Here is a 13,651-nt window from a genome sequence, read left to right on the forward strand (position 1 = left end):
CTGATAAACAGGGTTTATTGATATTTCTAAACTGATGCTTTATTGCCTTTATGAATGTCATACTCAGTGTTGACGATCATTGAATAAACTCATCTTTTCAATGAATGGATCTGATTGGGACAAAACAATGTAAATCTGGTGTCAAACTGAACAGTAAAGGCTTTATTCACTCATTGTGTCCCTGTATGACTCTCTTCCGGTCCTTGTGAGCCACTGCCCTGGACGTTTTATGGAAATGTTTCCTCTTTGATTTACTTTGAAGTTTTCACTATGAAGATTAATTATTTTCCAGAATAAATATGACTTATTAGAGAAACTGATTTTAGTCTCAAACCAGACAATTAAGTGACATTTTTCATTCAGAAGACTAAAATAATATCTCTACAGATGTTTCAGCCCTGACAATCTAAATATCTGACAGATCAATAATTAAATGAATTTCTATTGAATGATTGTCTTACGTTTATAGTTTAATCAGCAAACTTACATGATGACTGTCATTATACTTTGAATCCATTTTATGACAATTATTTGAGCCATTTAAAATTTAATTTTAAATTCTAAATTTGTTCTAGTTACTTGTCTGAATAAAATCTAACAACACATATATCTGGTCAAACTTCCAATCAATACAATTTGGTCCTAATTTATCAAGATTATAAGGAAAATCCCAATTATAAAGAAATCACACAAAAGGTTTTTCCAACTTGTGAAAATAATTTGTTTATTTTCAGAAAAGTTGACAGGGTGGACAATCACATGACAAGCCCACTGGAAGCGACCAAGTAATAAATCTTTGGCTGAACGTGCTCCTTTGTCCAGCCAACACAATGTGCAGTGGGTGGGAGGGATTGTCCAGAATTGGAGGAGTTTGGACAGCATCCTCCTCTCAGCCACAAAATGTAGAGGGTCCAGCTCCACCCCCAGAACAGAGCCAGCCCTCCTAATCAGTTTGTTCAGCCTGTTAGTGTCTGACACCTTCATGTTGCTGCCCCAGCAGACCACAGAATAAAAGATAACACTGGCCACCACAGACTCATAAAACATCCTCAGCATGGTGCTGCAGACGTTGAAGTACCTGAGTCTCCTCAGAAAAGAACATCCGGTTCCCTGAAGTCCATCACTAAGCCCCCAGGCTTGTCCAGGTGGGTGTAGGTGCGATGGAGAAGGTGTAAGATGGCGTCATCCACTCCAATATGTGGTTGATCTTGTGGTTGCGTCTTATTCAAAGGAACCAGGCACGACTTCTTCCATGCGAGAGGAACTCTCTCCAGGTGCAGATAGAGGTTGAAAATGTGCTGGAGAACACCACATAGCTGAGGAGCACAGGCTTTCAGCACCCTTGGGCTGACTCCATCAGGACCTGCAGCTTTTGTGGGGTGAAGCCTGTTCAGCTCTCTTCTCACCTGCTCAGCTGAGATTGTTAGGGTGGTGGCTGAGTCGTGTGGGGAGGGATTGAGGAGCAGTTAGTGAACTAAAGTGGGCTCTGTGGCTCAGACTGGAATCGATTGAAGAAATTATTCAATTCGTTGGCTTGGTCCACTGTCCCTACATTCTCCTGGCTACTGGACTTGTAGCCATTGATGGTCCTCATGCCCCTCCAAACCTCCCTGGTTTTGTTATGTTGAAGACTTAATCCAGTTTTCTCCTGCAAGTCTCCTTCCCCTCCCTGGTCTTGACAGACAGCAGTCTCTGGACCCTCTTTGCTGCCTCCCTGTCTCCTGATCTGAATGCTTTCTTTTTGTCATTCAGGATGGCTTTAATGTCATTAGTGACCCAGGGCTTATTGTTTGGGAAGCAGCTAATGGTTTTTGTTTGTACGTGGGTGTCCACACAGAAATTGATGTAGTCAGAGATGCAGTTTGTCAGTCCATCGATGTCCTCTACATGAGGTTCACACAGAGTTGGTTCACACAAACAATGGTTGACAATGGACCAGTGAGAAAACACTGACTATTTCAACAAACTGAGGTTTGGTTGGTTTTGAATTTTATTACTCTCGTTGCTCTTCCACATTCTTCCAGGTGGCTCCATCTGTTCCCTCTAGTCACAGCAAAGCCTTAATTAACTAGTCTTTTTTCTGACACAGGCAATAGGGGAGGAGTAGGATGATTTTGACCGCGAAATCCAACCAGCAAATCCTGCAGATATTCCTTTCACTGATATGTAAGTCTTTCGAACAGATGTGTTTTCATACAGTGTGATGTGCATTTTTAAGTCTGATGTCTTGTCTCCTCTATAATCGGGTATACTGCTTTATTTCTTCCATGTGTACGCTGACCTACCCCTCCTGAGAGTAGACTAGACTTCTTGGATGTCTTTACTAGCACTGAGAATATTCTGCTCCACTTTCTCCACCTGCCCATCACCTCCTCAATCACACTGAATCAAAAATAGGTTGTTTAGCAACATTGGAGTCAGTTGTCACTAACATGGGGACTAGAAGTATCTTTTCTGGACTGGTGAGCTCAGTTTGGCATTGTGAGGGTACACAACAGGTAGGTGTGTCATCACTGAGTTTGCTGTAGTTAGGCTGAACTTTTTTTTTTACTTCGAGATCAGCCCTGAGGCCCTCAATTAGCTTGATAGTCTCTGGGTCAAGGCCTTTACTCTGTTTGTGTTTGTGCTTTCAACAAGTATCACACCTCCTTTAGTTTGTGTTACATCATTAGCTGCTGCTCTGTGTGTATCTAATTTCTTCTAGGTGGCTGTAATGTTTCTCCTCAGTTTATTTTGTCATTCCAATTCAGTTCTCGCATTCATCATTTGAACAATTTCTGTTCACCCCAACCAGTACAGCCAGAACTGAATTATATTTTGAACAATATTTTATTTGTATTTGCAATGTAAAATATAATACACGGATGATCAGGTAATGACAAAAACAAACAAATTAAAATGAAAACACTTGAATCAAATTAAAAAGGATATGCCTAACTGACAACATTCACAAATGTGTTAAATGTCGGGAATGTTAGGGTAATAGAAGGTAAATTAGATAAAGAGGATCATTACATTTGACCACAAGAAGCAGTTTAAGGTTAATTAATTTGCTTCTGTGAAGTTCATTTAAATAAATATGACAGTGATCTGGGTTACAAGAGGCATTGTTCATCTTTTCCCAGGTTGTCTTCATTTCTGTAACTATAAATAACACCGTAAAGAGTGTGTGTGAATGTCTTTGGCATTATAAAAGATGGAATCAGACGTAACACCAGACGGGAGAGAAAGGTTCTTATAATATTGAATCCTACTGAGAAAGTTACAGATCTGTTGTACATGAAAAAAGAAACCACAACTAACTTGTAAAATAAATTGCAATTTACCTAAGTAAACAAAAACATTTAAGAAATAAAAACATTGCGTTAGATTTTTGATTCAACATAATATTATTAATACAACACATGAAGCTAAGTCCTAAACAAAAGTGAAGGCAAACTGAGACAGAACTAATTCCAGTCGTTCACTGGTTCCTTTTAGTCTAGGCACTCCAGGAAAAGAAGAAAATATTTATTATTATTACTACACTCGTCTGCAAGAGTAACAGGACAAAACTAAACTACTTCAGAAGCATCTAAAGTGAATATCATGTAATGAAGACTGTACACCAGTGATCCACATGTGGCTGCCTGTGGACACATCTCGCTCGTAGAATGTGTCTCTGACCCACAATGGGGTCTTCACATTCTCTATAAAATCCTCCTGGAGATCTCATGTGTGATTCATTTTCAGCTGGATCAATGATCATCTTCCTCTTCTTTCACTCTGCTTGTTTCCTCTGTTTCTTTTTGGTTTCCACTTCATTAACATTCACATTATTGCTCATCGTCATCATCTCCAACGTTTACTGAAACACAAGCATCAGAACAAAATATGAATACAAACAGGACTTGAAAATAGGATCCAAGATACTTTTGGTTCTTCTGAATCTGCAGGTTTTAGTTTCAACAAATGGCTCATAGACAATTTTGGTCCTTGGGGTGCTGGAATTGTGCAACCTCCTGTTATTGTTGTGTTTGGACTTATGATATGTTTTTGTACATGTTCACTCACTTGTATGCGAGCTCTTATATATAAATGGATAGGAGGAATCCTTGGTCATAAGCAAACATCACTCTATGTAAAAATACCAACCAACTACACAGATATAAATGCAGTAAACATCAATGCTGTGCCTGAATGGGCCCCGGGAAACCCATTCAGTGAAAAAGACATAGAGGGATGAATGTTATGTTTTTTTTTACATTTACTTTGGGTTTATGTTATTTTGATCATTGTATTGTATTAGTGTCTATTATGTATTATTTTTGTTCATTCTTATTTCATTATAAGCTGTATGGGTACTTATGCTTGTATTAGGTAAAAGTTGCTCTTTGTGTTGACACTTTGTGTCAAAAGGGAGGAAATGTAGGAGAAAAGAGCAACTTCAGTATCAAAGTAGGCAAGAGATACTAGACAGGACAAGGGTTTACAGATAAGACATGGGTAGGAGATGAGTTCTGGGTCACAAGGTCATGAGTGAAAAACACAGACCTGTGGTGGGAATTTATGGTATAAACAGTCAGCCTATGTGTAGCAGAATTTATGTTTTCTTTATGGTACACATATACTTAGTTCCTTAGGAATGTTATGTGGAGGGGGCCCTGTGAAATATAAGTATGAGGGTTAGAGAGAGGTAGAGCAGAAGGCATTTGCATGATTGTGGTGTTTTCTCCATGCCGGCATGTACGTATTTAACTGAGATGGTTCATCACACTGAGTCCTTCCTTCAAGTCTACTAAGATTGAACAACATTTAGAGGAAAAGGAAAATTTCTACAACAAAAACACTGTGTCCTTGTGAGCACGAACATTGACTTAAGTTGAGGGTTTCAGGCTGCGTGGTTTGTCGTCTCCTCCTTCTCTTCCTGCAGATCAGACACAGGACTAACAAGGCTGGTAGGAGCATCAGCAGCAGGATCTTAACAACTCCTAGGATCAGCAGTACCACTAGGATGAAAAAGAGTTGTACAGTGAATCCTTCAAGGTACTGTATGTCTGACTGTTAGCAGATGTTGTGTAATGCTACTCTAGAGTGAGCAGTTGTCACTTCTATAGTAGAGGAAGAGGTACTTTTTATTACTTGATACTATATTAATACATCACAAGCTCACACCACTAAAAAAAAACACATATTTCACATGCACACACATTTCTCAGCTAATAGTCACTATCTCTGATGCAGCATGATCAAATGAAAACAAAGTCTTCCACTTCCTGTTTCAGAATAACCTTTATTTAATTTACATCAGTTTGCTTTCAAGATCAGTCTTTCTATTAAAACTGTCCTTCTGTTCAGCTTTTTTTTTTTATCTAACTCAGCTGTTATAAGGGAAGAACAGAGTTTGCTGACTGACTACAGAACAGGACAATGGAACAAATATCATGGTCTTCAGTCTGACTTCTGTGACCACATATGAGTAAACTGTTGCTCTCTGTCTCTTCCTCTCCCTGCAGCTCTATTCCTTTGCAATATTTCCTCATTGAGGCCACTCCTTAGTGTAATTGTGATTTTTGTCTTGTGCCAGTGTTGTAGTTTGATTTCTAACCTTACTCTAGAGAATAGCAAAACCTATCCACCCAACATTTTTCTGAGTTTCAAACTTTGGAAAGAAAAAGAAAAAGTCTTATGTCAACTCATGGACAGCTGAAACAACATTGGCAACTTTTCAGTTGATGGTTGCTTGTTCAGATAAACTGTGTTACATGGGAATTGTGAGTTTTTTCACTGGAAACAGCTCTCTGCTGCACCCAAAGGCAATTCTGAGAGAGCTTTGAGAATAGAGGGCTGAACCTTTTAATATGATGACTTTAATGATGCCGAAGAGGAAACTTCACTTGCTACAGCAACACAAGGAGAAGAACAGTAGAAACTAAAAGGCACAACAAAATAGAATAGGTACTATGTGTATAAGACATTAACAAAGATACATTTGGAAATTAAAGAAGAAAGATACTGTGCAAACTCCACTTTTTGGTCATTATTGAACACATATGAGTCTCTGGTGCAAAGCGGACTTTTTTATAAAAGTGACTAGTGACAAATGGTGTGTTATACATCCTGACATGAAGCAATATTGCTCTGCATTTACTGTCCCCAATGAGCAGCAGCTGTTGCTGAAACCCTGTTTCCCTGTCCCTAAACACTAAGGCATGCAGTTGCAGTTAGAGCAGAGAGCTGAACCACACCACTCTGCATTCAGACTGCAAATGAATTGTGCATGCTGCCTGACTGATGCACTTTCCTTGTGCTCTGTTATGAAAATAAAAAATAAACAAGAGCAACTTCCTCCAGTTTAAATACAGCTTCAAAAGTTTGTTCAGTCTATTAGTCTCACCAGCCTTAATGCCACCACCCGAGCACCGACCCACAAAGATTTTATTAGCACTATAGACTGATAAAGCTTGATGCACACGATAATGGACCATTCTGCTCTGTCCTTTCTTATATGGATTGTTATGTTGTTGGCCTACTTTTGTGGGTGACAAAAACTTTTTATTTCCAGTAATAGAGAGTCTGACAGAGTTGCTTAAAGGGGAGCTGAACTCATCAGTCGAGCCCCTTTTCTGGTACTTATACTGACACTGGTACAATCCCTCTTTGTCAAAGTCCACTTTAGAAATAGTGAAGGTAACAGAGTTGGTACTTGATGTTTGATTCTCTCTACTGTATATGACCCTGATGTCTTGAGAAGAGATATGCTCTTATTTATTCTGCTTTTAAGCAAAATAAATGTTCCACTTAAAACCTGAGTTGAGATTGAACAAGTGATGTCAACATCCTGACCCCAGTTAACCTCACCTGCAGGATTCATGGAGATACTGGGCTTTGGGAGGGTCACTGTAAAGAGAAGCACAGTATTAAAGCATTAAATGTGTTGCCTTTGAGCTGCACTGTACCTGATTTAATTTATTCACTTCACGTACTTACTTTGTATTTCAGAGCATGGATTGGTGAGATAACCACTTGTACAACTGTCATGGACTATAAGTGGCATGTGACAATTATCTAATTATCTCAAGGCTTCTTCCTTTAAACCTCACTTTTAACTCTATGTGCTGAGTGTATTAACCATTTCATCTTTTAAAACTACAGGGTGTCAGTATATTATGTTTCAAATGTAGGTTGTCTGTGAAGGACTTATTTTACAGTGTTTCTACTTTAACATCTCTCTCTCCATCTGTTATCATAACCACTTTTCCTCTTGAAGGGTTGTGGGAGTGATGAACCAATGCCAGCTGTCAGTGGGTGAAAGACAGGGTACCCCTGGACACCCAGTCTATGTCTATGGTCAGTGTATTACAACATAATGTTTAATAAATAAATTAAACAGAAAAGTGAAATTTTTTGCACCTGAACAGATCACACCAATGTCTTTGCTGCATGTACAGTTGTTGTTCATAAATCCTCTGTGTTGAAAGTTAGAGATCTTTCGTTTCCTGAACAGTTCACATCATCAAGCCAGATTTGTCCAGTTCCTTCACTAAACTTGGCCGACTGAGGAGCATCCAGTGCTGCACCACAGTTCAACTCTCTGCAAACCACCATGGCATCATTTAGGTGCCACTCATCATCACAGACTGTTCCCCAGGTGTTGTTGTGATAGATTTCAACTCTTATAAAGTATTTTGAGAGCACCAACAACAACAATATTTGATAAAATTACTTTACTGTATGTGTCACAGTCTTCAGCCTTCACTTCCTGTTTTGATCATATATTGACTAGTTGTCCTCTCTGTCTCTGCCTCTGTCTCTGATTACCTGATCAGTTTCACCTGTTCTCTCCCTCTCACATATAAGCAGGTCTGCAGCCCCTTTGTTCTCCACCAGATCTTCTGCATTCATTCCTGAAGTGACCTTCCAGTGTTTGTATTGTGGTTTCTTCAGTCAACCTGTTACCGACCTGGACTGATCCTTTTGGACCGATTTGCTGCTTGTTGTTGTTGCTTTTTGTTGACTGCTGTTCATTTCTCTCCCCTTTCACTCACCCCAATTGGTTGAGGCAGATGGCCACCCAACCTGAGCCTGGCTCTACTGGAGGTTTCTTCCTATAAAGGGAGTTTTTCCTCTCCACTGTTGCCTAGTGATGCTCAGGTGAGATTGGGTTAACATTACATTGTAAGGTCTTAAACCTTAAACACTGTAAACTGCCTTGAGATGACTTCTGTTGTTTTTTGGCACAATACAATTAAAATTAAACTGATCTGAATTAAATTGAATCCTCTGACCACTGATTCTTAAATCAGGTCAGTTAAGTTTGACCTGATCTAGGAATCACTGGTCAGAGGATTTCATTCTATTCTATGATTTGACCTGTTTTCTGTCTCTGTGAATTACTCTTTTGGATTGTGGATTTTTAGCTTTGTTTTTTCTCTGTTTGACTTCCTCTCTGAATCCTGTGTTTTTTGTCCCTCAAGTTGTTTTTGGATATTTGAACCTCACTCTCTGTCTGCCTCTGGTTTCCTCCCTCAGTATTTGCTTCTTACAGAACCTGCCTCAGCTGCTGCTCACCTCTCTAACCAACCTGGTCACCCCAGTCGCCCTCTTCTCTAAGGATTTCATTCCCCTGCAATCCTCATTTCTCTTCATTACGCTCTTTGCCATCTACCAAGTTTTTGCTCCACTATTCACAATTCTGTGATCACCTGTTTCCAGTATATTACATCCCTTCAGCTCCAGATCTTCCTCATTCTCTTCATCGCCTCTTAAAATAAAGTCATAGCCTGTTTTGTCCTCTTGTTTCTGGTAGTGGTCTGAACTCTTACAGTATTTTCAAATAATTAAATGCACTCATTTAGCAGTTTATGAGATACACATAGCTAACTCAAATCCAGTCTAACAAATGTTCTCTTCATGAAGGTTACATATTCTCATTTTGTGGAAACTGTTTCATATATGATGATTAAACTGTGTGTTCATTGTAGAGCTTCAGTCTTTCATATAGTTAGAATGTGCTGCTTTATACTGACAGGAGTCATTTGACCACATTTCTATCAATGAAGCTAGGACATAGAAACACCTCTCTGTATAACATATTACAGTCAGACAGCAGCATCTTTCACATTGATCAAACAACATTATCACCTTAATGGAGGAGGACTTATTGTAGGACTGTTAGATTAGACTGGGTTTAGGATCACACTGTTCTAAAACAGTCTACAACACAGACTCAATATCTTCCTTAAATTCAATATAAAATATTCACCAAAAACAGTGCTGGTAGTAATCACTGCCTGAAGATTTGAAAGAATGGACAATAGTGAAATCAGTCACTAGCACTCATTGATCGTCCTGCACTATATTACAGCTCCACTAATCTCACTCCCTCCTCTCTTCAAGTGCCAATAAGTTGAGTCACTTGCACCAGTTCAACCAAATCATTTTTCACATTTGCACGTTTGGACTTTTAGTTACATTTATGAGTGAAATTAACAAACTGTCGAGTCCTGATAATACAAAGATTTTCTCACCAGAACAGATCACACCTGCATCCTCACTGTGTCCACAGTTGTGTTTCCCAAATCCTCTGTGCTGACACTCAGTTAGAGATGTTTCATTTCCTGAACAGTCCACAACATCAAGCCAGATTTGTCCAGTTCCTGAACCAAACTGAGCCGACTGAGGAGCATCCAGTGCTGTACCACAGTTCAACTCTCTACAAACCACCATGGCATCATTTAAGTCCCACTCATCATCACAGACTGTTCCCCAGATGTTTTTGTGATAGATTTCAACTCTTCCAGAGCACCGAGTAGATCCAGATCCAGATAATCTGACACCTTGGAACAGAACAGACGATGGAAATGAAAAATAGTTTTTTGTTTGTCAAAAGATCATGACAGCAAACAATATATTAATATGTTTATATATATTTAAAAAAAAGGTGAAAACATGTTTATCAACAAATAAAATCTTATTATTATAGATAAACTATTAAAATAAACAGTAAAATGAATTTTAAATGGTTAAAACAGCTATTTCTTAAAAATAATACATTTTTTTATGTTGTTTTAGACAGAATCAAATCTGAACCTAATTAGATTTCACTTATATTTAAAATACTCTAAAATATTTATAGAGCACCAACAACAATATTTGATAAAATTACTTTACTGTATGTGTCACAGTCTTCAGCCTTCACTTCCTGTTTTGATCATATATTGACTAGTTGTCCTCTCTGTCTCTGCCTCTGTCTCTGATTACCTGATCAGTTTTATCTGTTCTCTCCCTCTCACATATAATCAGGTCTGCAGCCCCTTTGTTCTCCACCAGATCGTCTGGATTAATTTCTGAAGTGACCTTCTAGTGTTTGTATTGTGGTTCCTTCTGTCAACCTGCTACCGACCTGGACTGATCATTTTGGACTGATTTGCTGCTTGTTGTTGTTATTTTTTGTTACCTGCTGTTCTTTTCTCTCTCCCCTTTCACTCACTCCAACCACTTGAGGCAGATGGCCGCCCAACCTGAGCCTAGTTCTGCTGGAGGTTTCTTCCTATAAAGGGAGATTTTCCTCTCCACTGTTGCCTAGTGATGCTCAGGTGAGATTGGGTTAACATTACATTGTAAGGTCTTAAACCTTAAACACTGTAAACTGCCTTGAGATGACTTCTGTTGTGATTTGGCACAATACAAATAAAATTGAATTGAATCGAATCGAATCGAATCGAATCCTCTCACCACTGATTCTCAGATGATCTGAAAATCAGTGGTGAGAGGATTCAATTCAATTCTATGATTTGACCTTTTTTCTGTCTCTGTGAATTACTTATTTGGATTGTGGATTTTAGCTTTGTTTTTTCTCCCTTTGACATCCTCTCTGGATCTTGTGTTTTCTGTCGATCAAATAGTTCCTGGATTTCCGAACCTCACTCTCCTTCTTCTTCTGGTTTCCACCACCCTCAGTATTTGCTTCTCTCTAGCCAACCTGGCTACTCCATCTGCCCTCTTCTCTCAGGATTCCATTCCCGTGCAATCCTAATCTCTCTCCATTACCCTCCTTAACATCTTCTTGTGTCTGGTAGTGGTCTGAACTCTCACAGTATTTTTAAATAATTAAATGCACTCATTTAGCAGTTTATGAGATACACATATCTAACTCAAATCCAGTCTAACAAATGTTCTCTTCATGAAGGTTACATATTCCCATTTTGTGGAAACTGTTTCATATATGATGATTAAACTGTGTGTTCATTGTAGAGCTTCAGTCTTTCATATAGTTAGAAGGTGCTGCTTTATACTGACAGGAGTCATTTGACCACATTTCTATCAATGAAGCTAGGACATAGAAACACCTCTGTATAACATATTACAGTCAGACAGCAGCATCTTTCATATTGATCAAACAACATTATCACCTTAATGGAGGAGGACTTATTGTAGGCCTGTTAGATTAGACTGGGTTTAGGATCACACTGTTCTACAACAGTCTACAACACAGACTCAATATCTTCCTTAAATTCAATATAAAATATTCACCAAAAACAGTGCTGGTAGTAATCACTGCCTGAAGATTTGAAAGAATGAACAATAGTGAAATCAGTCACTAGCACTCATTGATTGTCCTGCACTATATTACAGCTCCACTAATCTCACTCCCTCCTCTCTTCAAGTGCCAATAGGTTGAGTCACTTGCACCAGTTCAACCAAATCATTTTTCACATTTTCACATTTAGACTTTTAGTTGCATTTATGAGTGAAATTAACAAACTGTCGAGTTCTGATAATACAAAGATTTCCTCACCTGAACCGATCACACCTGCATCATCTATGTGTCCACAGTTGTTGTTCCCAAATCCTCTGTGCTGACACTCAGTTAGATATCTTTCATTTCCTGAACAGTCCACATCATCAAGCCAGATTTGTCCAGTTCCTTCACCAAACTGGGCCGACTGAGGAGCATCCAGTGCTGTACCACAGTTCAACTCTCTGCAAACCACCATGGCATAATTTAAGTCCCACTTATCATCACAGACTGTTCCCCAGGTGTTTTTGTGATAGATTTCAACTCTTCCAGAGCACCGAGTAGATCCAGATCCAGCTAATCTGACACCTAGGAACAGAACAGATGATAGATATTAAATATTGGATAATATTGTTTTAAAAAGAATCAAATCTGAACTAAATTAAGTTTCACTTATATTTAAAATACAATAAAATATTTCTAGAGTATCAACAACAATATTTGATAAAATTACTTTACTGTATGTGTCACAGTCTTCAGCCTTCACTTCCTGTTTTGATCATATATTGACTAGTTGTCCTCTCTGTCTCTGTCTCTGTCTATGATTACCTGATCAGTTTCACCTGTTCTCTCCCTCTCACATATAATCAGGTCTGCAGCCCCTTTGTTCTCCACCAGATCGTCTGCATTCATTCCTGAAGTGACCTTCCAGTGTTTGTATTGTGGTTTCTTCTTTCAACCTGTTACCGACCTGGACTGATCCTTTTGGACCGATTTGCTGCTTGTTGTTGTTGCTTTTTGTTGACTGCTGTTCTTTTCTCTCCCCTTTCACTCACCACAATTGGTTGAGGCAGATGGCCACCCAACCTGAGCCTGGTTCTGCTGGAGGTTTCTTACTCTAAAGGGAGTTTTTCCTCTCTACTGTTGCCTAGTGATGCTCAGGTGAGATTGGGTTCACGTTACGTTGTAAGGTCTTAAATATTAAACACTGTAAAGTGCCTTGAGATGACTTCTGTTGTGATTTGACACAATACAAATGAAATCAAATTGAATTAAATTGAATTTTCTGACCACTGATTCTTAAATCAGGTCAGTTAAGTTTGACCTGATCTAGGAATCACTGGTCAGAGGATTTCATTCTATTCTATGATTTGACCTGTTTTCTGTCTCTGTGAATTACTCTTTTGGATTGTGGATTTTTAGCTTTGTTTTTTCTCTGTTTGACTTCCTCTCTGAATCCTGTGTTTTTTGTCCCTCAAGTTGTTTTTGGATTTCTGGACCTTACTCTCTGTCTGCCTCTGGTTTCCTCCCTCAGTATTTGCTTCTTACAGAATCTGCCTCAGCTGCTGCTCACCTCTCTAACCAACCTGGTCACCCCAGTCGCCCTCTTCTCTAAGGATTTCATTCCCCTGCAATCCTCATTTCTCTTCATTACGCTCTTTGCCATCTACCAAGTTTTTGCTCCACTATTCACAATGCTGTGATCACCTGTTTCCAGTCCGTTACATCCCTTCAGCTCCAGATCTTCCTCATTCTCTTCATCGCCTCTTAAAATCAAGTCAAAGCCTGTTTTGTCCTCTTGTGTCTGGTAGTGGTCTGAACTCTTACAGTATTTTCAAATAATTAAATGCACTCATTTAGCAGTTTATGAGATACACATAGCTAACTCAAATCCAGTCTAACAAATGTTCTCTTCATGAAGATTACATATTCACATTTTGTGGAAACTGTTTCATATATGATGATTAAACTGTGTGTTCATTGTAGAGCTTCAGTCTTTCATATAGTTAGAATGTGCTGCTTTATACTGACAGGAGTCATTTGACCACATTTCTATCAATGAAGCTAGGACATAGAAACACCTCTCTGTATAACATATTACAGTCAGACAGCAGCATCTTTCACATTGATCAAACAACATTATCACCTTAA

The sequence above is a fragment of the Anabas testudineus genome, chromosome 8 (assembly GCF_900324465.2).
Source record: "Anabas testudineus chromosome 8, fAnaTes1.2, whole genome shotgun sequence".
Lineage (NCBI taxonomy): Eukaryota > Metazoa > Chordata > Actinopteri > Anabantiformes > Anabantidae > Anabas > Anabas testudineus.